Consider the following 23059-nt stretch of genomic DNA (forward strand, 5'->3'; position numbering starts at 1 on the left):
GCAGTCTTTTTTGTCTTTGGCAAATATTTGCTTTGAAATTAAATAACTGTAGTGTGTTTTCCAGATATTTTTATATATTCTGTTGTGTGGATTCTCAGTGTTAAAGAGGTGCTAGAGATTATGACTCTAGTCATTGTGTTAACCCTTTCATAACCACTGAAATAATCCTGTAGATTCTATTTGAACACTTTCAGTGTTTGGCAGCTCAATGCTTTCTTAGGAAGATTGTTTCCTTGATGGAACAAACTGATTTTTTTGGTTCAGTTCAAATCTGTCTGCTTCTAATTCCACTCATTAGCTCTAGAGTAGCAGATGTCACCCTTTTGTATTATGGTATTTGAGTCTTAGGAAAGTTACTGCCTGACATATGTATAGGAATATAGATAATACAGCTAACTGGCTAGACATACAGCTATACTTCTGGACCATTTAAGAAAACACTTAACTGCAAATGAGGGAGAGTGAGTACTTTGGTAACACTGACCCCTTTCTAGTTTATATAGAAGTAAATCACTTGCAAAGTCTATACACTAACCATTATGAATAGCAGATTATTTGCCAGCCATCTCCAGGTAAAATGGAAGAGTCCATCAAGTATTTGAAGACAGCTCTAATATCCATCCTTAGGCTTCTCACTGTGGACCATTCATACCCTTTTTTCCCATCCATGTCTCATAATCTATGCTTTCTAGACCTTCACCGTCTGGGTCACTCTCCTCAATACAAACGTTGTCATTGTCTTTCTTAAATAGCAACATGTCCAGAATGGGGCATGATATTCCAAATAAGGTCTGTATAATGCATGGCTTATTGCGTGGTGGGAATAGTAAGTTCTAAAGTACTAGAAGATTGGGGAATTGGATGGTGGATGCAAGAATATTTTCTTCTATCTTTTAAAGTTAGGTGCGAAGAATTCAAGCCTTGTGTGTGTGCATTTATGTGTGTGTGTGTACTCTGATCCAAAAGGTGTTTGCTACTACCAGGGACATATTATAAATCTTTGCAATCTGGATATTTACTAATTGCTGCCAAAGACTTTGAATTATCAAATTCATAACAGGTAATAATAGAATTCATGATTATTCTTTTGACTTTCTATTAAAACAATAATTTGGTAGTTTCAATTAGATCCTAGTATCCGTAACTCAGTATATTCCAAGTTGAACAACTGACTATGTTTTATGAGATAGTGTCCTAGTTGTGAAATGTCCCGTTATCCTTCCATTTCTCTCTGAGGACTGAATGCTGCTTCAAATGCTACTGCCACTTTATTACCCTGCTCTTTGACCTGGAAGTGATTTCTTCTTTATTTGAATTCTCTTGGTTCTTTCTTGACACTTGCCCCAACCTACATCATATTATGGATATTTGTGTATGTGATTAATTGCCTATAGGAGAATACAGATTTTTAAGAGGATCTAATATGTTTCATTCATCCTTGACAGCCTCAGAAAACCCAGCTCAGGGCCTTTGGTCTAGCTTGTGCTCAGTAGTCATTAAATAGATACATAAATGCAAGAAGGATACATATTTAAAGATAAATTCAATGTATTTATGGCCAGTAGTAGATTTAATTAGACATAAAAATATGAAATGTAAAACAAAAAGAGTGTATTTGGTAAAAATGCAAAAGTACTCAAGCAGGAAGAATATTACCAGCATCATCCAGTATAATGTATACTGAATCCAGCTATTTCAGATTTGCTAATGCCTATTTGGACATTTTACATAGTGGGTTAAAGACTGACTTCTGTGAACTCATTTGTGCCTGGGAAATGAAGTATTGCTATGGTGAGAGTTACTCTTGTTTTATAAATCAATAGCATCTTCTCATCTTGAAGAAGCTAGTACAATTGTTAGGCAAGAAGAATACTTTTCTTGATCCTGCTGATGATAATCTTTAAAATACCTCTTTTTTAAAGAGGTTTACTATGTGCTAAGCCAGTGTGAACTAATAGAAAAAATATACACTGATCTCTTCTCCCTAGTTCCTGGTGAACAGTTTCTAAAACCTTTGCAGTTTTCTTTGAGTGTCAAGAGCAGTAGGAGCATCTTTTTTTTTTTTTGAGAGGGCATCTCTCATATTTATTGATAAAATGGTTGTTAACAACAATAAAATTCTGTATAGGGGGCTCAATGCTCAATGCACAATCATTAATCCATCTCAAGCCTAATTCTCGTCAGTCTCCAATCTTCTGAAGCATAAAGAACAAGTTCTTACATGGTGAACGAATTCTTACATAGTGAATAAATTCTTACATGGTGAACAGTACAAGGGCATTCATCACAGAAACTTTCGGTTTTGATCACGCATTATGAACTATAAACAATCAGGTCAAATATGAATATTCGTTTGATTTTTATACTTGATTTATAAGTGGATCCCACATTTCTCCCTTTATTATTATTATTATTTTTATTTTAATAAAATGCTGAAGTGGTAGGTAGATGCAAGATAAATGTAGAAAACATAGTTTAGTGCTGTAAGAGGGCAAATGTAGATGATCAGATGATCAGGTGTGTGCCTACGGACTAAGTATTAATCCAAGCTAGACAAGGGCAGCAAAACATCCACGGATGCAGAAGATTTCTCTCAAAGCAGGGGGGATGAGGTTCTGAGCCTCACCTTTGTTGATCCCCAATTTCTCACCTGATGGCCCCCCTGCGACTGTGCCTGTCTTAGGTTGTTCCTCCCTTGAGGAATCTTACCCGTCTCTGGCTAACCAGTCATCTTCCGGGTCCATACAGGGAAATGTAAAGTTGGTAAGTGAGAGAGAAGCCATATTGTTTGCAAAGGTTAGCTTTTTACTTCTTTGCAGATTTATGCCCTGTGGCTTCTATGCCCAGCACTTGTCTCGAGGTATCTTTACCACCTGGAGGAATTATGATAGTCGGTAACTTCGATATGAGGCACGAATTCTATTTAAGGGTTGTAATTAGGAAGGAAGAAGAAAAGCTATAGAGGTAGCATATGGAAGAAAACATGGGAGGATTGATTATTTCTTTGACATATCTTCTTGTAGAGTACCTTAAGCATGTATAGGTTTTAAACTACTAACTTGCACTCACATATTAACATAATAGGAATATGGTGACATAAACAAAGCAAATCTATAATTACCATCCATCTCCAGTGAAGCCAAGAAAACCATTTAGGCACCCTAGGCATTTGTGAAAATTTGTCTATGATATGATGGATACTGTCCAACTGTACTTGAACAGTCTGAGAGAAATCAGACAAATTAAAGCAACCCATTTCTGGGATCTGTTCACATCCCATATGTTCTTTTAACTGTAGATAGTCTATAGTCATAAGATTTTGGAGTGCTACAACTTGTACCCCGCCCAACTCCTGGTTGAGTTCCAACAGTACAGATCCGGTCAAATTCGTTGTCTCACTGTATGCACATGCCAGCCTAGACATCTCCCTCTTCATTCCAATGGCAAGTCCAGGAAATGGTGGGGTGGATGCAGCCACAACCGCAGCATCGTCCGGATCCCTGTGGAGGCTTTTTGATGATCATCCCCCGGCACAAGTCCTCCAGAGAGTGCTGATGCCGGAAGCTCCTCCTCATATCGTATCTTAGTTCATTTTCTGGGTAGCCAAGCTAGGCCTTGATCTTCTGCATAGAAACAAACAGACCCTTTGCCCACACTTTGACATGCCCTCTATACCACTGTGTAGAACTCATTGGAGGTCAGCACACAGGAGCTGCTTTTTTTTTTTAATTAAGAGAAAGGAATATTATCAGAAAAGAGTACCTCCATAGCTGATCATCTGACACCCTTTAAGTGATCAACATTAAGGATATTTAAAGCATGTGTTGATCTTTGATTTACCAATAGTTTTATCCTATCAAGGAGTAATTCCCCTTTTCTTTCTTTTTTTTTAATCTTTAATCTACACTTACATGAAGAATACTATGTTTACTATGCTCTCCCCTATATCAGGTCCCCCCTAAAAACCACATTACGGTTACTGTCCATCAGCTTAGCAAAATGTTGTAGAATCACTACTTGTCCTCTCTGTGTTGTGCAGCCCACTCTCCCCTTTCTCCCTCCCCCCCAATGCATGCTAATCTTAATACTTCCCTTCTTCTTCCCCCCCCTTATCCCCCCTGCCCACCCATCCTCCCCAGTTCCTTTCCCTTTGGTACCTGTTAGTCCATTTTTGGGTTCTGTAATTCCACTGCTGTTTTGTTCCTTCAGTTTTTCCTTTGTTCTTATACTCCTCAGATGAGTGAAATCATTTGGTATTTCTCTTTCTCCGCTTGGCTTATTTCACTGAGCATAATACTCTCCAGCTCCATCCATGTTGCTGCAAATGGTTGGATTTTTCCACTTCTTATGGCTGAGTAGTATTCCATTGTGTATATGTACCACATCTTCTTTATCCATTCATCTACCGATGGATATTTAGGTTGCTTCCAATTCTTGGCTATTGTAAATAGTGCTGCGATAAACATAGGGGTGCATCTGTCTTTCCTAACTTGATTGCTGCATTGTTAGGGTAAATTCCTAGGAGTGGAATTCCTGGGCCAAATGGTAGGTCTGTTTTGAGCATTTTGATGAACCTCCATACTGCTTTCCACAATGGTTGAACTAATTTACATTCCCACCAGCAGTGTAGGAGGGTTCCCCTTTCTCCACAGTCTTGCCAACATTTGTTGTTGTTTGTCTTTTGGATGGCAGCTATCCTTACTGGTGTGAGATTAAACCTCATTGTAGTTTTAATTTGCATTTCTCTCATAATTAGTGATGTGGAGCATCTTTTCATGTGTCTGTTGGCCATCTGTATTTCTTTTTTAGAGAACTGTCTGTTCAGTTCCTCTGCCCATTTTTTAATTGGGTTATTTGTTTTTTGTTTGTTGAGGCTTGTGAGCTCTTTATATATTCTGGACGTCAAGCCTTTATCGGATCTGTCATTTTCAAATGTATTCTCCCATACTGTAGGGTTCCTTTTTGTTCTATTGATGGTGTCTTTCGCTGTACAGAAGCTTTTCAGCTAATGTAGTCCCACTTGCTAATTTTTGCTGTTGTTTTCCTTGCCCGGGGAGATATGTTCAAGAAGAGGTCACTCATGTTTATGTCTAAGAGGTTTTTGCCTATGTTTTTTTCCAAGAGTTTAATGGTTTCATGACTTACATTCAGGTGTTTGATCCATTTTGAGTTTACCTTTGTATATGGGGTTAGAAATGGTCCAGTTTTATTCTCCTACATGTAGCTGTCCAGTTTTGCCAGCACCATCTGTTGAAGAGACTGTCATTTTGCCATTGTATGTCCATGGCTCCTTTATCAAATATTAATTGACCATATATGTTTGGGTTAATTTCTGGAGTCTCTAATCTGTTCCACTGGTCTGTGGCTCTGTTCTTGTACCAGTACCAAATGGTCTTGATTACTATGGCTTTGTAGTAGAGCTTGAAGCTGGGGAGTGAGATCCCCCCTACTTTATTCTTCTTTTTCAGGATTGCTTTGGCTATTCGGGGTCTTTGGTGTTTCCATATGAATTTTTGAATTATTTGTTCCAATTCATTGAAGAATGTTGCTGGTAATTTGAGAGGGATGGCATCAAATCTGTATATTGCTTTGGGCAGGATGGCCATTTTGATGATATTAATTCTTCCTAGCCATGAGCATGGGATGAGTTTCCATTTATTAGTGTCCCCTTTAATTTCTCTTAAGAGTGACTTGTAGTTTTCAGGGTATAGGTCTTTCACTTCTTTGGTTAGGTTCATTCCTAGGTATTTTATTCTTTTTGATGCAATTGTGAATGGAATTGTTTTCCTGATTTCTCTTTCTATTGGTTCATTGTTAGTGTATAGGAAAGCTACATATTTCTGTGTGTTAATTTTGTATCCTGCAACTTTGCTGTATTCCAATATCAGTTCTAGTAGTTTTGGAGTGGAGTCTTTAGGGTTTTTTATGTACAGTATCATATCATCTGCAAATAGTGACAGTTTAACTTCTTCTTTACCAATCTGGATTCCTTGTATTTCTTTGTTTTGTCTGATTGCCGTGGCTAGGACCTCCAGTACTATGTTAAATAACAGTGGGGAGAGTGGGCATCCCTGTCTGGTTCCCCATCTCAGAGGAAATGCTTTCAGCTTCTCGCTGTTCAGTATAATGCTGGCTGTGGGTTTATCATACATGGCCTTTATTATGTTGAGGTACTTGCCCTCTATTCCCATTTTGCTGAGAGTTTTTATCATGAATGGATGTTGAATTTTGTCAAATGCTTTTTCAGCATCTATGGAGATGATCATGTGGTTTTTGTCTTTCTTTTTGTTGATGTGGTGGATGATGTTGATGGATTTTCAAATGTTGTACCATCCTTGCATCCCTGGGATGAATCCCACTTGGTCATGGTGTATGATCCTTTTGATATACTGTTGAATTCTGTTTGCTAATATTTTATTGAGTATTTTTGCATCTACATTCATCAGGGATATTGGTCTGTAATTTTCTTTTCTGGTGGGGTCTTTGCCTGGTTTTGGTATTAGGGTGATTTTGGCTTCATAGAATGAGTTTGGGAGTATTCCCTCTTCTTCTATTTTTTGGAACACTTTAAGGAGAATGGGTATTATGTCTTCTCTGTGTGTGTGATAAAATTCTGAGGTAAATCCATCCGGCCCTGGGGTTTTGTTCTTGGGTAGTTTTTTGATTACTGTTTCAATTTCTTTGCTCGTAATTGGTTTGTTTAACTTTTGTGTTTCTTCCTTGGTCAGTCTTGGGAGGTTGTATTTTTCTAGGAAGTTGTCCATTTCTTCTAGGTTTTCCAGCTTGTTGGCATGTAGGTTTTCATAGTAGTCTTTAATAATTCTTTGTATTTCTGTGGAGTCTGTCGTGATTTTTCCATTCTCATTTCTGATTAAGTTGATTTGTGTTGATTCTCTTTTTCTCTTAATAAGTTGTGCTAGAGGCTTATCTATTTTCTTTATTTTCTCAAAGAACCAGCTCTTGGTTTCGTTGATTTTTGCTATTGTTTTATTCTTCTCAATTTTGTTTATTTCTTCTCTGATCTATATTATGTCCCTCCTTCTGCTGACTTTAGGCCTTATTTGTTCTTCTTTTTCCAGTTTCAATAATTGTGATGTTAGACTATTCATTTGGGATTGTTCTTCCTTCTTCAAGTGTGCCTGGATTGCTATATACTTTCCTCTTAAGACTGCTTTCGCTGGGTCCCACAGAAGTTGGGGCTTTGTGTTGTTGTTGTCATTTGTTTCTATATATTCCTTGATCTCTATTTTGATTTGTTCATTGATCCATTGATTATTTGGTAGCATGTTGTTAAGCCTCCATGTGTTTGTGAGCCTTTTTGTTGTCTTTGTAGAATTTATTTCTACTTTTATACCTTTGTGGTCTGAAAAATTGGTTGGTAGAATTTCAATATTTTGGAATTTACTGAGGCTCTTTTTGTGAGCTAGTATGTGGTCTATTCTGGAGAATGTTCCATGTGCACTTGAGAAGAATGTATATCCTGTTGCTTTTGGATGTAGAGTTCTATAGATGTCTATTAGGTCCATCTGTTCTAGTGTGTTGTTCAGTGCCTGTGTGTCCTTACTTATTTTCTGCCCGGTGGATCTATCCTTTGGGGTGAGTGGTGTGTTGAAGTCTCCTAAAATGAATGCATTGCAGTGTATTTCCCTCTTTAGTTCTGTTAGTATTTGTTTCACATATGCTGGTGCTCCTGTATTGGGTGCATATATATTTAGAATGGTTATATCCTCTTGTTGGACTGAGCCCTTTATCATTATGTAATGTCCTTCTTTATCTCTTGTTACTTTCTTTGTTTTGAAGTCTATTTTGTCTGATATTAGTACTGCAACCCCTGCTTTCTTCTCACTGTTGTTTGCCTGAAATATGTTTTTCCATCCCTTGACTTTTAGTCTGTGCTTGTCTTCGGGTTTAAGGTGAGTTTCTTGTAAGCAGCATATAGATGGGTCTTGCTCTTTTATCCATTCTATTACTCTGTGTCTTTTGATTGGTGCATTAAGTCTATTTACATTTAGGGTGACTATTGAGAGATATGTACTTATTGCCATTGCAGGCTTTAGATTTGTGGTTACCAAAGGTTCAAGGTTAGCTTGTTTAGTATCTTTCTGCCTAACTTAGCTCGCTTATTGAGCTGTTACATATACTGTCTGGAGATTCTTTTCTTCTCTCCCTTCTTATTCCTCCTCCTCCATTCTTCATATGTTGTGTGTTTTGTTCTGTGCTCTTTTTAGGAGTGCTCCCATCTAGAGCAGTTCCTGTAGGATGCCCTGTAGAGGTGGTTTGTGGGAAGCAAATTCCCTCAGCTGTTGCTTGTCTGGGAATTGTTTAATCCCACCATCATATTTAAATTATAGTCGTGCTGAATACAGTGTCCTTGGTTCAAGGCCCTTCTGTTTCATTGCATTAAATATATCATGCCATTCTCTTCTGGCCTGTAAAGTTTCTGTCAAGAAGTCTGATGTTAGCCTGATGGGTTTTCCTTTATAGGTGACCTTTTTCTCTCTAGCTGCCTTTAAAACTCTTTCCTTGTCCTTGATCCTTGCCATTTTAATTATTATGTGTCTTGGTGTTGTCCTCCTTGGATCCTTTCTGTTGGGCGTTCTGTGTAATTCCGTGGTCTGTTTGATTATTTCCTCCCCCAGTTTGGGGAAGTTTTCAGCAATTATTCTTCAAAGAGACTTTCTATCCCTTTTCCTCTTTCTTCTTCTTCTGGTACCCCTATAATACAAGTATTATTCCTTTTGGATTGGTCACATAGTTCTCTTAGTGTTGTTTCATTCCTGGAGATCCTTTTATCTCTCTCTATGTCAGCTTCTATACGTTCCTGTTCTCTGCTTTCTATTCCTTCAACGGCCTCTTGCATCTTATCCATTCTGCTTATAAACCCTTCCAGGGATTGTTTCACTTCTGTGATCTCCTTACTGACATCTGTGATCTCCCTCCGGACTTCATCCCATTGCTCTTGCATTTTTCTCTGCATCTCATCCCATTGCTCTTGCATTTTTCTCTGCATCTCTGTCAGCATGTTCATGATTTTTATTTTGAATTCTTTTTCAGGAGGACTGGTTAGGTCTGTCTCCTTCTCAGGTGTTGTCTCTGTGATCTTTGTCTGCCTGTAGTTTTGCCTTTTCATGGTGATAGAGATAGTTTGCAGAGCTGTTACAAGTGACCGCTGGAAGAGCTTCCCTTCTTGTTGGTTTGTGTCCTTCTTCTCCTGGGAGAATAGCGACCTCTAGTGGCTTATGCTTGTCAACTGTGCGCAGACAGGTCTTCTGCTACCTGCCCGTTTGCTATGGAGTTTATCTCCGCTGTTGCTGTGGGTGTGGCCTGGCTGGGGCTGCTCCTCCAAAATGGTGGAGTCCCGTTGGAGGGGGAGTGACCGGGAGGCTATTTATCTCCGTAAGGGGCCTCTGTGCTCCCTGTTGCCCAGGGGGTTAGAGTGCCCAGAGATCCCCAGATTCCCTGCCTCTGGTCTAAGTGTCCTGTCCTGCCCCTTTAAGACTTCCAAAAAGCACTCTCCAAACCAAAACAACAACAGCAACAATGAGAGAGGGAACAGAAAAAAAAAAAAAAAGAAAAGTAAAAAACACGTAATTTTTTTTTTTTTCCTCAGGCGCCAGTCCCAGGCACCCGCTCACTGGTCCTGCTGCCCTGCCTCCCTAGCACCAGGGTCCCTGTCCCTTCAAGGCTTCCAAAAAGCACCCACCCACTGGTCCTGCAGGGAAAAACGCGTGATATTCTTTGTCCTAAGGCGCCGGTCCCAGGCAACCGCTCACCAGTCCTGCCGTCCTGCCTCCCTAGCACCGGGGTCCCTGTCCCTTTAAGGCTTCCAAAAAGCACTCGCCAAAAAGAGAAAAAAAAAGGGAAAAACGCGCGATTTCCTCCGTCCTCAAGTTCCGGTCTCAGGCACCCATCCACCGGTACCGCAGGGAAAAACACGGGATATTCTTTGTCCTCAGGTGCCGGTCCCAGGCACCCGCTCACCAGTCCCGCCGCCCTGCCTCCCTAGCACCGGGGTCCCTTTCCCTTTAAGGCTTCCAAAAAGCACTCGCCAAAAAGAGGAAAAAAAAGGGGAAAAACGCGCGATTTCCTCCGTCCTCAAGTGCCGGTCCCAGGCACCCACTCACCGGTCCCACCACCCTGCCTCCCTAGCAACGGGGTCCCTGTCCCTTTAAGGCTTCCAAAAAGCACTCGCAAAAAAAAAAAAAAAAAAAACTGCTCCAGTTTCTTTCCACCTGCCGGGAGCCAGGGGTTGGGGCGCTCAGGTCCCGCCGGGCCGGGGCTTGTATCCTACCCCCTTCGCAAGGCGCTGGGTTCTTGCAGGTGTGGATGTGGTCTGGATGTTGTCCTGTGTCCTGTGGTCTCTATTTTAGGAAGATTTTTCTTTGTTATATTTTCATAGCTCTATGTGTTTTTGGGAGATTTCCACTGCTCTACTCATGCCGCCATCTTGGCTCCGCCTCCCGGGTCTTGCTTTTTTATCCATTCTATTACTCTGTGTGTTTTGATTGGTACATTCAGTCCATTTACATTTAGGGTGATTATTGAAAGATACATACTTATTGCCATTGCAGGCTTTAGATTCATGATTACTAAAGGTTCACAGTTAGCTTCTTCACTATCTAACTTTCTAACTAACTTGTTTATTATGCTATTATAAGCACACTCTGATGATTTCTCTTCCTTCTTATTACTCCTCATCCATTCTTTATATGTTAGGTGTTTTATTCTGTGATTTGTGTTTCCTTTAACTGGTTTTTTGGGTAGTTGATTTTATTTTTTGCTTTTAGTTAGTATTTGGTTGGTGTGCTTTCTTTGCTGTGATTATATTTTCTCTGGTGACATCTATTTAGCCTTAGGAGTGCTTCCATCTACAGCAGTCCCTTTAAAATACCCTGTAGAGGTGGTTTGTGGGAGGCAAATTACCGCCACTTTTGCTAATATGGAAATTGTTTAATCCCTTCTTCAAATTTAAATGATAATCTTGCTGGATACAGTATTCTTGGTTCCAGGCCCTTCTGTTTCATTGCATTAAATATATCATGCCATTCTCTTCTGGCCTGTAGGGTTTCAGCTGAGAAGTCTGATGATAGCCTGATGGGTTTTCCTTTGTAGGTAATCTTTCTTCTCTCTCTGGCTACCTTTAATACCCTGTCCTTATGTTTGATCTTTGCCATTTTAATTATTATATGTCTTGGTGTTGTCCTCCTTGGGTCCCTTGTGTTGGGTAATCTCTGGGCTTCCATGGTCTGAGAGACTTATTTCCTGCCCCAGCTTGGGGAAGTTTTCAGTGATTACTTCTTCAAAGACACTTTCTATCCCTTTTTCTCTCTCTTCTTCTAGTACCCCTGTAATGTGAATATTGTTCCATTTGGATTGGTCACACAGTTCTCTTAATATTCTTTCATTCCTAGAGATCCTTTTATCTCTTTCTGCCTCAGCTTCTCTGTATTTCTGTTCTCTGATTTCTTTTCCATTACCAGTCTCTTGCACCTCATATAGTCTGCTCTTAAGTCCTTCTATTGACTGTTTCATTTCTGTTATCTCCTTCTAGACTTCCTCCCTTAGCTCTTGCATATTTCTCTACAGGTCCATCAGCATCGTTATGCCTTTAATTTTGAAATCTTTTTCAGGAAGATTGGTTATATATATCTTGCCAGGCCCTCTCTCTGGTGTTGTTTGAGTTATTCTTGACTGGAGCAAGTTCTTCTGCCTTTTCTTGGATATAGAAGTGATCGCCGGCAGGTGGTGCATGTGTCAGCTGGGAGAACAGAGTCCCTTACTGCCTGCTGTAACCTTGCCCTTCTCTGCTGCCTGTCCATGTTACCTGCCCACAGGGAGTAGTCTCTGGGTTAATCTCCTGAGCTGCTGTGGGCAGGGCAGCCCTTGGAATAGCCTAGGGCACTGCGGGGAGGGGGGGCGTAGATGCACTCGGTGTGTTCTCCTGCGAGAATGGCTCCCCTTTGTGAGTTCCAGATGTTTCCCCAGCTTCCTCTGCTTGTGCTGGGCAGCTGCACGCAGGGGCAGCCTCTGGGTCTGTTATAGTTAGCTGCGTGCTGGGAGAAGACTCTGCGGTTGCTGTAGGCAGAGCTGCTTCCTGGCTGCTCCGCAGCGGTGGTAGGTCAGCCGGTTTGCTTGCAGCGCCAGCAGGGGGGCAATGAACGGTAGGCGCTGGCATTGGGCGATGAACGGCAGGCTGCTTCTTGCCATGACTGGCTTCTGCAGTGCCACCCAGGGGGTTAGTGTGCCTGAAGTTCCTTAGATTCCCAGCCTGCTGGGCTGAGTATACAGGTACAACTTTGTCCAATTGTTAAACCTTTGTCCCTTTAAGACTTTTACAGTGCTGGCTTTTCTTTTGTCCCAGGTGAGCCGGCTGTGGGGACCCACTTGCAGTCTCTGTCTCAGATTTTACTTTTCCATTTCTCTAATATCCAGTACACCATGAGATGTGTATCTGTGCTCCTGGTGCAGATTACTAGAGCTGGTTATTTAGCAGTCCTGTGCTTCCACTCCCTCCCTACTCTGATTCTTTTCCTCCCACCGGTGAGCTGGGGTAGGGGAAGTGCTCAGGTCCCACTGGGTCATGGCTGTGTATCTTACACTTTTCATGAGATGCTGAGTTCTCGCAGATGTAGATGTAGCCTGGCTGTTCTGTATCTTCTGATGTCTCTTTTAGGAATAGCTGTATTTGCTGTAGATTCAAAAATATATATGGTTTTGGGAGGAGATTTCTGCTGCCCTACCCATGCCACCATCTTGAGAGATCTCTTTACCAGATATATTTTGCAAACATTTTCTCCCAGTCTGTAACCTGTCTTTTCATTCCCTTAACAGTATCTTTTGCAGAGCAAAATTTCTTCATTTCAGTGAAGTCAAGCATATGAGTTTTTTCCTTCATGGATTGTGCTTTTGGTATTGTATCTAAAAACTCATTGCCAAACCAGGATCACCTTGTTTTTATCCCATGTTACCTTATAGAAGTTTTATAATTTTGCATTTTACATTTAGGTCTATGATCCATTTTGAGTTAATTTTTGTGAAAGGTGTAAGTTTGTGTCTAGATTCTTTTTTTTTCTTTTGCATGTCAATGTCCAGTTTTTCCAGCACCATTTGTTAGAATGACCATCCTTTCTCCATTGAATGGCCTTTGCTCTTTTGTTAAGGTTAGTTGAGTGTATTTGCGTAGATCTATTTATGGGCTTCCTATTTTTGCCCATGAAGTTTATTTGTCTATTTTTGTCATACCATGCTGTATTGATTACTATAGGTTTATACTAAGTCTTGAAATTAGGTAGTGTTGGTCTTCCAACTTTATTGCTTATTTTCCACATTGTTTTGGCTATTGTAGGTCTTTTGCCTTTCCATATAAACTTTTGAGTCAGTTTGTCAATACTCACAAAGTAACTTGCCTAGATTTTGATTTGAGATGCACTGAATCTATAAATTAAGTTGGCAAGAACTGATATCTTAGCAATATTGAGTCTTCATATCCATAAACCTGGACTCTCTCTCTGTTTAGATCTTTGTTGACTTCTTTCATCAGAGTTTTGTAATTTTCCTCGTATAGAGCTTGTACACATTTTGTCAGATTTATACCTAATAAATGGTGTTAATGTAAATGGTGTTTTATTTTTAATTTGAAATTTCAGCTGTTCCTTGCTGATGTATAAGAAAGTTATTGAATTTGTATATTGACCTGGTATCCATACCTTGCTTAAATCACTTAATTCATTTCAGTGTTTTTGTTGATTCTTCGACATTTCTGTGTAGACAATCACATTGCATACAAAGACAGTTATCTGCCCTCCTTCTCTGTCTGTATAGCATTTTTGTCCTTTTCTTTCCTTATTGTATTAGCTAGGACTTCCAGTAGGATGTTAAATAGAAGTCATAGGGGGTGGATGCCTTGCTTTTTGATACTGGAGCTTGATCCTGTAAAGATTTCTTTTGCCGGGTGGCAGTTCTAAGTCTGGTCACTAAAGGGTGCTACAGGGACAGTGCAAGGCATAGCAGAGGAAGGGGCTTATCTTGCTGGTTTGTGATGCTCTCATGACATGGCCACTAGTGATATATGTGAGACCCAGTGGTACCATTCAGGGAGTTTCTCCAGTACCCTGGTGAATGGCTTCCTGCTCGTCACTGTGGACCACTGGCTGTGAACCAGCTCTGCCTATGGCACCCCAGGGATCTTTGCTATCCAGTGGGCTACAGGCAAACCCTCTCCAATGGTATCAAAATCTCAGTCTTGAATGGGGGTGGGGTCTCTTTCAAGTTTGTTCCTTCCTTGGATAATATCCCTCAGTCCTAGAGTGGGGGGGAGCAGCTGCTCCCTACATTTGCTATTCCTGTATTCCATAGAGTTCTCTTTTATCCCATTAGTAGTTAATTACCTTTTACTAGCTAACTCTGTATATTGAATTTTCCCTGTTTAAATTACTGGTTTGGTTTCTGCCTCCTGAGTGGAATTATACAGTTTCTTTTGAATTTTTGGTTAACTTAAACCCCTAAGTAGGTTTTGGCTTCTCAACTGAACTATTATGATTAAGTTGAGAGGAGGGGAAGAGAGTGGAGGAAAGTGCGCCCGGCCATGCTGGCGGGCACAGTAGTTTCCGGCTCTGTGAGGGGCTCAGGTGTCTTGGCTGGCTGGGTAGTTGGGATGGGAGCAGGACTAACTGGTATGTAGAGTGAATGGGACCCAGTATTCTTGAGATCCTTTCCTTCAGGATTTCATTCTAGAGATATGGCTGGGAGAGAAGGTTGGTTGCACTATTTGAAATGTGGTGGGCTCGAAACAATAAGGAGGAAGAGCCTTCTTGATTACTGTCCAAAAGAAAATGGAGCATAGTAGTGAGTCCAGATGGGTTCTTCTGGTTAAATCCTGAGAAGCACCCAGACCAGCTTATGGTATTCCATATGCTCTGGCATATAAGCAACTGGTTGCCTTTTTGATTGCCACAGAAAGAGAAGCTCTACAGCCTGAAGGATTTTATCCTTCTGATGAGCGGACAAGCTACAGATATTTATATGATGTTGTTAACCATTATCATAAGATACAACATTTTAGGACATGACTTATATAAACCGTACATATTGATTGTTAATATAAATGAATTGCACCATGCGTTTGTTTTCCTTTGTGTATATGCTCCCTTATCCCTGGGCTGAGCACTATTATGTCACACCACCTCGCTCCCGCCGGCGGTGACACAGGTGCGGAGCTGCGGGCATGATGCGTCACACGCCTATTGCATCACTGCCGCCTGTGCTCTGCTCGAATTGCTGTCAGGGGAGGAAGCAGAATTCATTAGTTTTCTTTCAGGGCACATGCAAACACATGGGTTTCAAAGAATGTATAATGGCAGCAAGGAGAAATGGGCAAAGCCCAGCCTCTTCCTTTCTCTGAGCAGCTCTGGCAACGGAACAACTGCTGAGCCTTTGGCTGCATTGTATTTGTCAGTAGATTTTTGAGAAGATGGTATCCCTGTGGCAGAATGCTTTGTTGATAGCTAATCATAATTTTTTAGTCTCTCCCAAAGCTATTGAGAAAATAATATTGATTTGTGAGAGAATTCAAAATGCTATAAATGTTCACAGGAAATATAACCAAATAAACAATGATTTTATAGGATTTAGATAAAAATCAAATGCATAAAAATCCCTTTCTTGGTTTATGTGATGAGTTATCCAGTGTGATAAGTTCAGAGCCTTTATTTTCCTATCTATTTTCCTTTGGGCATTGGCTGAGCTAACGCCATTTGACAATCAATGTGGGGCTCTGGCATGATGACAGGGCACTGCATTTGGAAGAAAATAAAGGCTTTCTTACAAAAATGAATCTTCCCTGGATTCCTGAGATGGATGGGGACTAGGACCAAGCTTAACTCCAAGTTCTAACTTCATGTTTCCCGAACTAGACTGATCTTGGGGATTTTGATTGGAATTCTGTGCTGGAACCCAAGAATCTGTGTTTGTATTTAGTACCCAAGTTGCAAACTTGATTCTGCCAGTTTGGAAAACATCATTCTTGTGCATATATTCAAAAGTGAATTTTATTTTTTAAATGCACTTTAATTTCCTGCTTGTCCAGCCAGATTGAGGTTGGCATTACTCACCTACATAAATGTATTTGTTAAGGCTTGGGAACACCAGTCTTAGCATTTGAGAGGAAACATTGAAAACAACAACAACAACTTCCTATATTGAATTGAGCAGTGAAGAGGCAAACACCTGGCCTTTTCTTCCCAATTTTGCCGCTTGGGCTGATAGACGTTGGGATAAAATGTATTCACATAAAACATTCTTCTGGCTTCTTGAGCTATACTTCTTTTTTTTCCCCTTTAAAACATAACATTTATTGCCTTTTTCTAATTACAGAAATAATTCATGCTCAATGCCAAAAATCCCAAAGAAAAAACCCACAAAAATCTATAATTTCACCATCCAGAGATAACCTTGCTATATGTTTTCTAAAGACACAGTGATATGTGCTTCTTGAGGCTTATAATTACAATACATCATGACCACTTTGTGAGAAAAAGTAATTGTATGTTAAAATAAGAATGTTAAAGGTAACCTATAGAAATTAGAATTTCATTCCTGCTACATTTTCTTAAGAATTGCTGATATATCAAACTGCCTTTAGAATTCTAAGAGAATCCATATTTATAGACTTTATAAATACTGTCTTCTAAAGTTGTCAAATCTTAGATTTTTTTCTCTAAAGCATTTCTTTCAGCCTGTAGAGATCTATCATTCATTCATTCTTTGTATAATTATTGAACATTTATAAAGAGGATGCAGCATTTAACAAGACTGACAAGGTCCCTGCCTCCAGTGAGTGTATTTTCTGGGGAAGGGGCAAGAAATAAATAGGTAGGCAATTAACAATGTATTTTCAGATTCTTTGGATTGTGTGATTAATGAAAGTTACTCTGAAGAGGTGACATCAGACTTGACACCTAAAAGATGAAAAGGAGTCCGCTCTTGGGAAAATGAAAGGGCCTGTTTCTCCACAACCTCAACAGAATGTTACAAAGTGATTTTGGTTTGGTTGATAATGTTAGGTGAGAAATGGTGTAGATTTAATTTGCTTTTCTCTCACGTTGAGTGAAGTTAAACATCTTGTCATATATTTAAGGGCTGTTTTTATATCTTTTTTAGGGAACTCTTATCTTTTGCTCATGTTTTTGCTTAAAGTTATTACTTTAAATAACACAGGTTTATTTGTCATACATTCTACTTGTCTATCAAGGGTTGGAGTTCTGAATCACATTCCTTTATCTAGGAGTCAGGCTGATTGAGAACCCTCCCTTGAGTATTGCTTGTTTTTTGTAAATTTTTTTTTGTGGTAAAAACACTTACATGAGATCCACCCACTTAACGAATTGTGAAATATATAATATAGCAGTCTTAACTATGGGCGTGATGTTGTAGAGCAGATCTCTGAAACTTACTCATCTGAACATTTCTCCATTACCTCCAACCCCAGCCTTTGGCAACCACCAGTATACTCTCTGACTTTATGAGTTCAGTTTTTTAGATTCCACATAAAAGTGAAATAAAGTAGATATATCTTCCTGGAACCGGCATATTTCCCATACTATGATGCCATCCAGGCTCACCCATGTTGCTGTAAATGACAGGATTTCCTTCTTTTTAAGGGCTGAATAATATTCCTCTCTGTGTGTATGTATGTGTGTGTACATGTCACATTTTCTTTATCTATTCTTCCATTGACAGGTTGTTTCCATATATTGATTATTGTGAATAATGCTACAGTGAACATCACAGTGCAGATACCTCTTCAAAATACTGATTTCATTTCCTTTGGACATATTCCCAAAAGTGGGGTTGCTGCATCATATGGTAGTTCTATTTTTGATTTTTTGAGAAAGCTCCATACTGTTTTCCATAGTGGCTGTGCCAATTTACATTCCCACCAACAGTGCACAGTGTTCTTTTTTCTCCACATCATCGCCAATATTTGTAATCTCTTGTCTTTCTGATAATAACCATTCTCACCGTTGTAAGGTGACATACCACTGGTTTTGATTTGCATTTCCTTGATGATTCATGATGTTGAGACCTTTTCACATATGTGTTGGCCATTTGTATGTCTTCTTTGGAGAAATATGTATTTAAGTCCCTTGCCCATTTAAAAAATTGTATTATTTAATTTTTTGCAACTGAGTTGGAGCTCCTCATATGTTTTGGATATTCACCTCTTATTGGATGTATGATTTGCAATTTTTTCCTATTCCACAGGTTGCCTTTTTACTCTGTTGCTCTGGAGAATCTTGTTGAGTTTGATGTAGTCTCACATGTCTATTTTTGCTTTTGTTACCTGTTCTTCTGGTGACATATCCAAGGAATCCTTGCCAAGACCAATGTCGTGAAGCTTTTCTTGTTTTCTTCTAGGAATCTTACTTTCAGGTCTTATGTTTAACTCTTCAATCCATTTTGAATAGTTTTTTTTCTCCCACCTGTATTAGTCGCTTTTGATTCTTTTGGTACTCTCTTCTAGAGTTAACTACTTTCGTTTGTAGGTGATGAAATGTGTAAGGAATCCACGTCAAATGCTGGCACTGCTATAAGCATGGTCTTTCCCTTTACTTCACTCAGAATTAAGACTGTTGATTCTTAGTTTTTATATTCCAGTCCCAGAAATAGTTTTCACTGTAGAAGTTATCTGTATACTTTATATATACTTTATATATACAGTATATACTGCTGTATACTTTCTAGCAGTAGTCTACAACCAGGCTCTAGCTTCTCCAGGAACACTATTCAGGATGGATTTAAATATATATTAAACTAAGAGGAATTCTCACATGAGTTTAAATGCATTTTATTTTTAGACAATGCACATGAAATATTTTTTTTAATTTAAAATAATGCCTCTGCTCCAGATAAATCAAGGTCAAAATAAATGAAGAGCTCAGGATGATATCAGTCCCACTTGTTTAAGTTCTGGTGTTTTGTGGATGCAAAGTAGCAGCCAGGTAATGACAGGTGATAGAGCTATATAGTCAAATTTGTTGACATTTTTCCATTTCTAAACCATCCTTAAAGAAAGTCATATATGAGGTTGCAACATCCTCACAGTAGTCCAGCAGAGCGACCGTACCATCTGGATTCATGTTTTCACCAATAAAGAACTCATAGTTTTTGAAATTAGCAAGGATGTTATGAAATTAGCTTGATTTGTTCTGCAGCCCCTGACATAAAAGGTTTTACTCTTTCTGGTCTCTGTTCTTCAATTTTGCCTTTGACTGATTTCATATAATCTTTTGTGAAGCTGGTTTCCTGCAAGTGATGGTTCATGACAATTTCAACACCAGTGATTTCTGTGCTTTTGATACTTTTGTCCTCAGGGCCTTCAGTGGAGACATTGCTACAGTGAGCAAGTCACAAATGTTACCCTCTGTCCTACTGACCATCTTCCCCTCTACCTCCAGGTACATCCTGACCACAATCTCCTGGATCTTGTTGATGTTGGAGAACATGTCATCATGGCTGATGAGGTCCCAGTAGATAATCATGATGGCAGCTGGGGGTAGATGATGGTGGCACTAGCTCAGCAGGAGCCCAGAGCTCCAAGTAAGTGCAGTGCATCCAGGAGCGGTGCTCAGGGGAAGGGGGAGTGGGCAGAAAAGTTGAGTTTTGTAAATGGTGTAAGGTAAGGGTCGAATCTCATTCTTCTGCATGTGGATATCTAGTTTTCACCATACCATTTGTTGAAGAGACTATCTTTACCCTGTTGTGTAATCTTGGCACCCTTGTCAGAGACCATTTGATCATATATGTGTGGATTTATTTCTGAATTCTATTCTGTTTCATTGGTCTATGTGTTATCTTTATGCCAGTACCATACTGTTTTAGTTACTATCATTTTGTAATATGTTCTGAAATCAGGAAAAGTGAGGCTTTCAGCTGTGTTGTCTTTCTCAAGATTATTTTGGCCATTTGGGTTCCTTTGTTGTTCTTTGTTGTGGCTTTTAGTATTTTTTTTCCTTATGTAAAACTGTCATTGGGATTTTGATTGGGGTTGCATTAAATCTGTAGATCACTTTGAGTAGTGTAGACATTTTAATGATACTAAGTCTTCCCATCGTGAATGTGGTCTGTCTTTCCATTTCTTCTTTATTTCATCAGCATTTTGTAGTTTTCAGTGCACAGTCTTTCACCTGCATAGTAAATTCCTAAGTATGTTATTCTTTTTGATGCCATTTTAAATAGGATCGTTTCCTTAATTTCCTTTTCAGATAATTCATTGTTAGTGTAGAGACATGTAATTGAATTTTGCATGTGGTATTGTATCTTGACTACACTGAATTTGTTTATTAGTTGTTTTTTTTAATGAAATCTTAAGGGGTTTTACATTTAAAATACTGTCATCTGCAAACACAGATAATTTTACTTCTTCCTTCCCAGTTTAGATGCCTTTCATTTCTTTTTCTTACCTAATTGTTTTGGGTAGGACTTTCAGTATTATGTGGAATAGAAGTAAAAGGAGTGAGCATCTTTGCCTTGTTCCAGACCTTAGAGGAAAAGCTTTCAGTTTTTCAATGTTATGTATGATGTTACCTGTGTGTTTTTCATCAGTCATCCAGCCAGAGATATTGGAAGCCTCTCAAAACTTCATGTTAGTCTAAACTGCTATGTTTGTTCTTGGTGACCTCCATGTATTTAGTATATGTGAGGTTCCACCAGTCTTCCAAGACAAGTGTGATAGAAGCCATTCTGTTGGGAAAATTGGACTTCAGATGTGCAGTCCACCTCTTTACCTTCCCAAGAAGCAGCTGGAATTTGTTTTATTTTACCTGCTTGCCCTGTACTGAGCTGGAGGGGGTGCTATAGCAATTGGTTGTGTGCTAATTGAAACCATCTTTAGTCTAACTAGACCCAAGGAATCTAGATTATGCTGGATCTTTTCACTGCTCTAAGACAGGTGTGAGAGAAAGTAGTCTTTTGGGCAATCCGCAGGAAGGCTGGATTCTTGGATGGGCAGTCCAATGCTTTCCCTACCCATGGAGCAGTTAGGAGCTTGGAGTTTCCTTCTGATTATATGGCACTGTGCCAGAGGTAGGAATTATGGCAAGAGGGTGTCCTGAGTTTTCCTGCCAGGTTCAGTGTGGCTAGTTTTGCACTTTCCCAGAATTCAGGAGCCTCTCATTTAGTTTGTGGATTTCTCACAAAGGGAATCTATCTGTATTGATGTTGAATACATATGCCCATTGGTAGAGAGACAGTTCAGGGATTTTTATTCTGCCATCTTGCTGATGCCATCCCTGCACATTTTCCTTTGAATTTTAAGAGCTCTTTATGTATTAGTGATAACAGTTCCTTTCTGTGATTTGCATTACAAATGTTCCAGTTTATCATGTCTTTTTACTTTACTTATGATGATTTTTGCCATGAAATTTTAAAATAAAGTTAATCAACTTAGTTTTTTCTTTTATTGCATCTACATTTTGAGTAATAGTTTGAAAGCCTTTCCCTGCCCCCAGGTTATAGAGGAATTCATGTATATTTTTATCTAATACTTGTATGGTTTTACTTTTTACTTTCAGATGTCTGATTTGTTTGGTGTATATTTTTGTATAAGGTATGAGGTATGGATCTATTTTTATCTTTCTCCAAATGACTACCAGAACCATTGTTGTTCCAGCACCATTTATTAAAAAGTTTATCTTTGACCCAGTGATATGAGATACTATCTTTGTCTTATATTTTCATATTTACGCAGGTCTATTTCTGGACTTTATGTTCTACAAAGTGGCCTGTCTTTTTAAGTACCAGTATAGCAATTATAGAGGCTTTTTAGTCTTGTTTAAGTGTAGTCCTTCCTCACAGATTTTCCATTTTAGGGTAGACAATGCTCTGATCCAAAGGACTGTCTTGCAGTTTTTAGTTTTTGCAATTAATGTGTGCTTTATCTTTCTGAGAATGATTTCAGTTCACTCTTAGGCCCTTTGCTGTACTTTTCTCTTTTTTCTGCACAGTTTTCTGGGTTACCCTGGTTTTCTGCAAATGCTTGAGGAGGGAGCTTGGAAGATAGCTCTACTGCAAATTGTTGTTTATTTTTCTACTTATAGATAATGTGATGTGGGCTTTCTTTTTTTTTTGTATTTTTTTGTCTTCTACTTATGTGAGACCATGGGACTTTTATGGTTTTATATTTTCTGTTGCTCTATATAGTTTTTTGGAGGATATGCAAATAAAAATTCTTTTTAGGCTGTTATCATTACTGTATTCCTGTTCTTTTTTTTTTTTTTTTTTTTTTTTTTTTTTTTTTTTTTTTACACTGAAATTATTCTTTTATTAATGCCAGAAGCAAAAATCTAAACAATAGCATTTGTCAGGTGAATTTTGAACACCAACATAACCTGTTGCTTTTTTTTTTTTTTTTGAGAGGGCATCTCTCATATTTATTGATCAAATGGTTGTTAACAACAATAAAATTCAGTATAGGGGGGTCAATGCTCAATGTACAATCATTAATCCATCTCAAGCCTAATTCTCGTCAGTCTCCAATCTTCTGAAGCATAACGAACAAGTTCTTACATGGTGAACGAATTCTTACAGAGTGAATAAATTCTTACATGGTGAACAGTACAAGGGCAGTCATCACAGAAACTTTCGGTTTTGATCATGCAATATGACCTATAAACCATCAGGTCAAATATGAATATTCATTTGATTTTTGTACTTGATTTATATGTTGATCCCACATTTCTCCTATTATTATTATTATTTTTATTTTTAATAAAATGCTGAAGTGGTAGGTAGATGCAAGATAAAGGTAGAAAACATAGTTTAGTGCTGTAAGAAGGCAAATGTAGATGATCAGATGATCAGGTGTGTGCCTATGGACTAAGTATTAATCCAGGCTAGACAAGGGCAGCAAGACATCCACGGATGCAGAAGATTTCTCTCAAAGCAGGGGGGGTGAGGTTCTGAGCCTCACCTCTGTTGATCCCCAAATTCTCACCTGATGGCCCCCCTGCGACTGTGCCTGTCTTAGGTTGTTCCTCCCTTGAGGAATCTTACCCGTCTCTGG

The 23059-nt window shown here is 39.2% G+C and overlaps 1 pseudogene; it reads right to left on the reverse strand.

Annotated features, from left to right (window-relative positions):
• Nucleotides 1-19025: 19025 nt before the first annotated feature.
• On the reverse strand, nucleotides 19026-19538 carry LOC108403013 (translationally-controlled tumor protein-like; annotated as a pseudogene).
• Between the last annotated feature and the right edge of the window lie 3521 nt (nucleotides 19539-23059).

Source organism: Manis javanica, chromosome X, assembly GCF_040802235.1.
Source record: "Manis javanica isolate MJ-LG chromosome X, MJ_LKY, whole genome shotgun sequence".
NCBI classification, from domain to species: domain Eukaryota; kingdom Metazoa; phylum Chordata; class Mammalia; order Pholidota; family Manidae; genus Manis; species Manis javanica.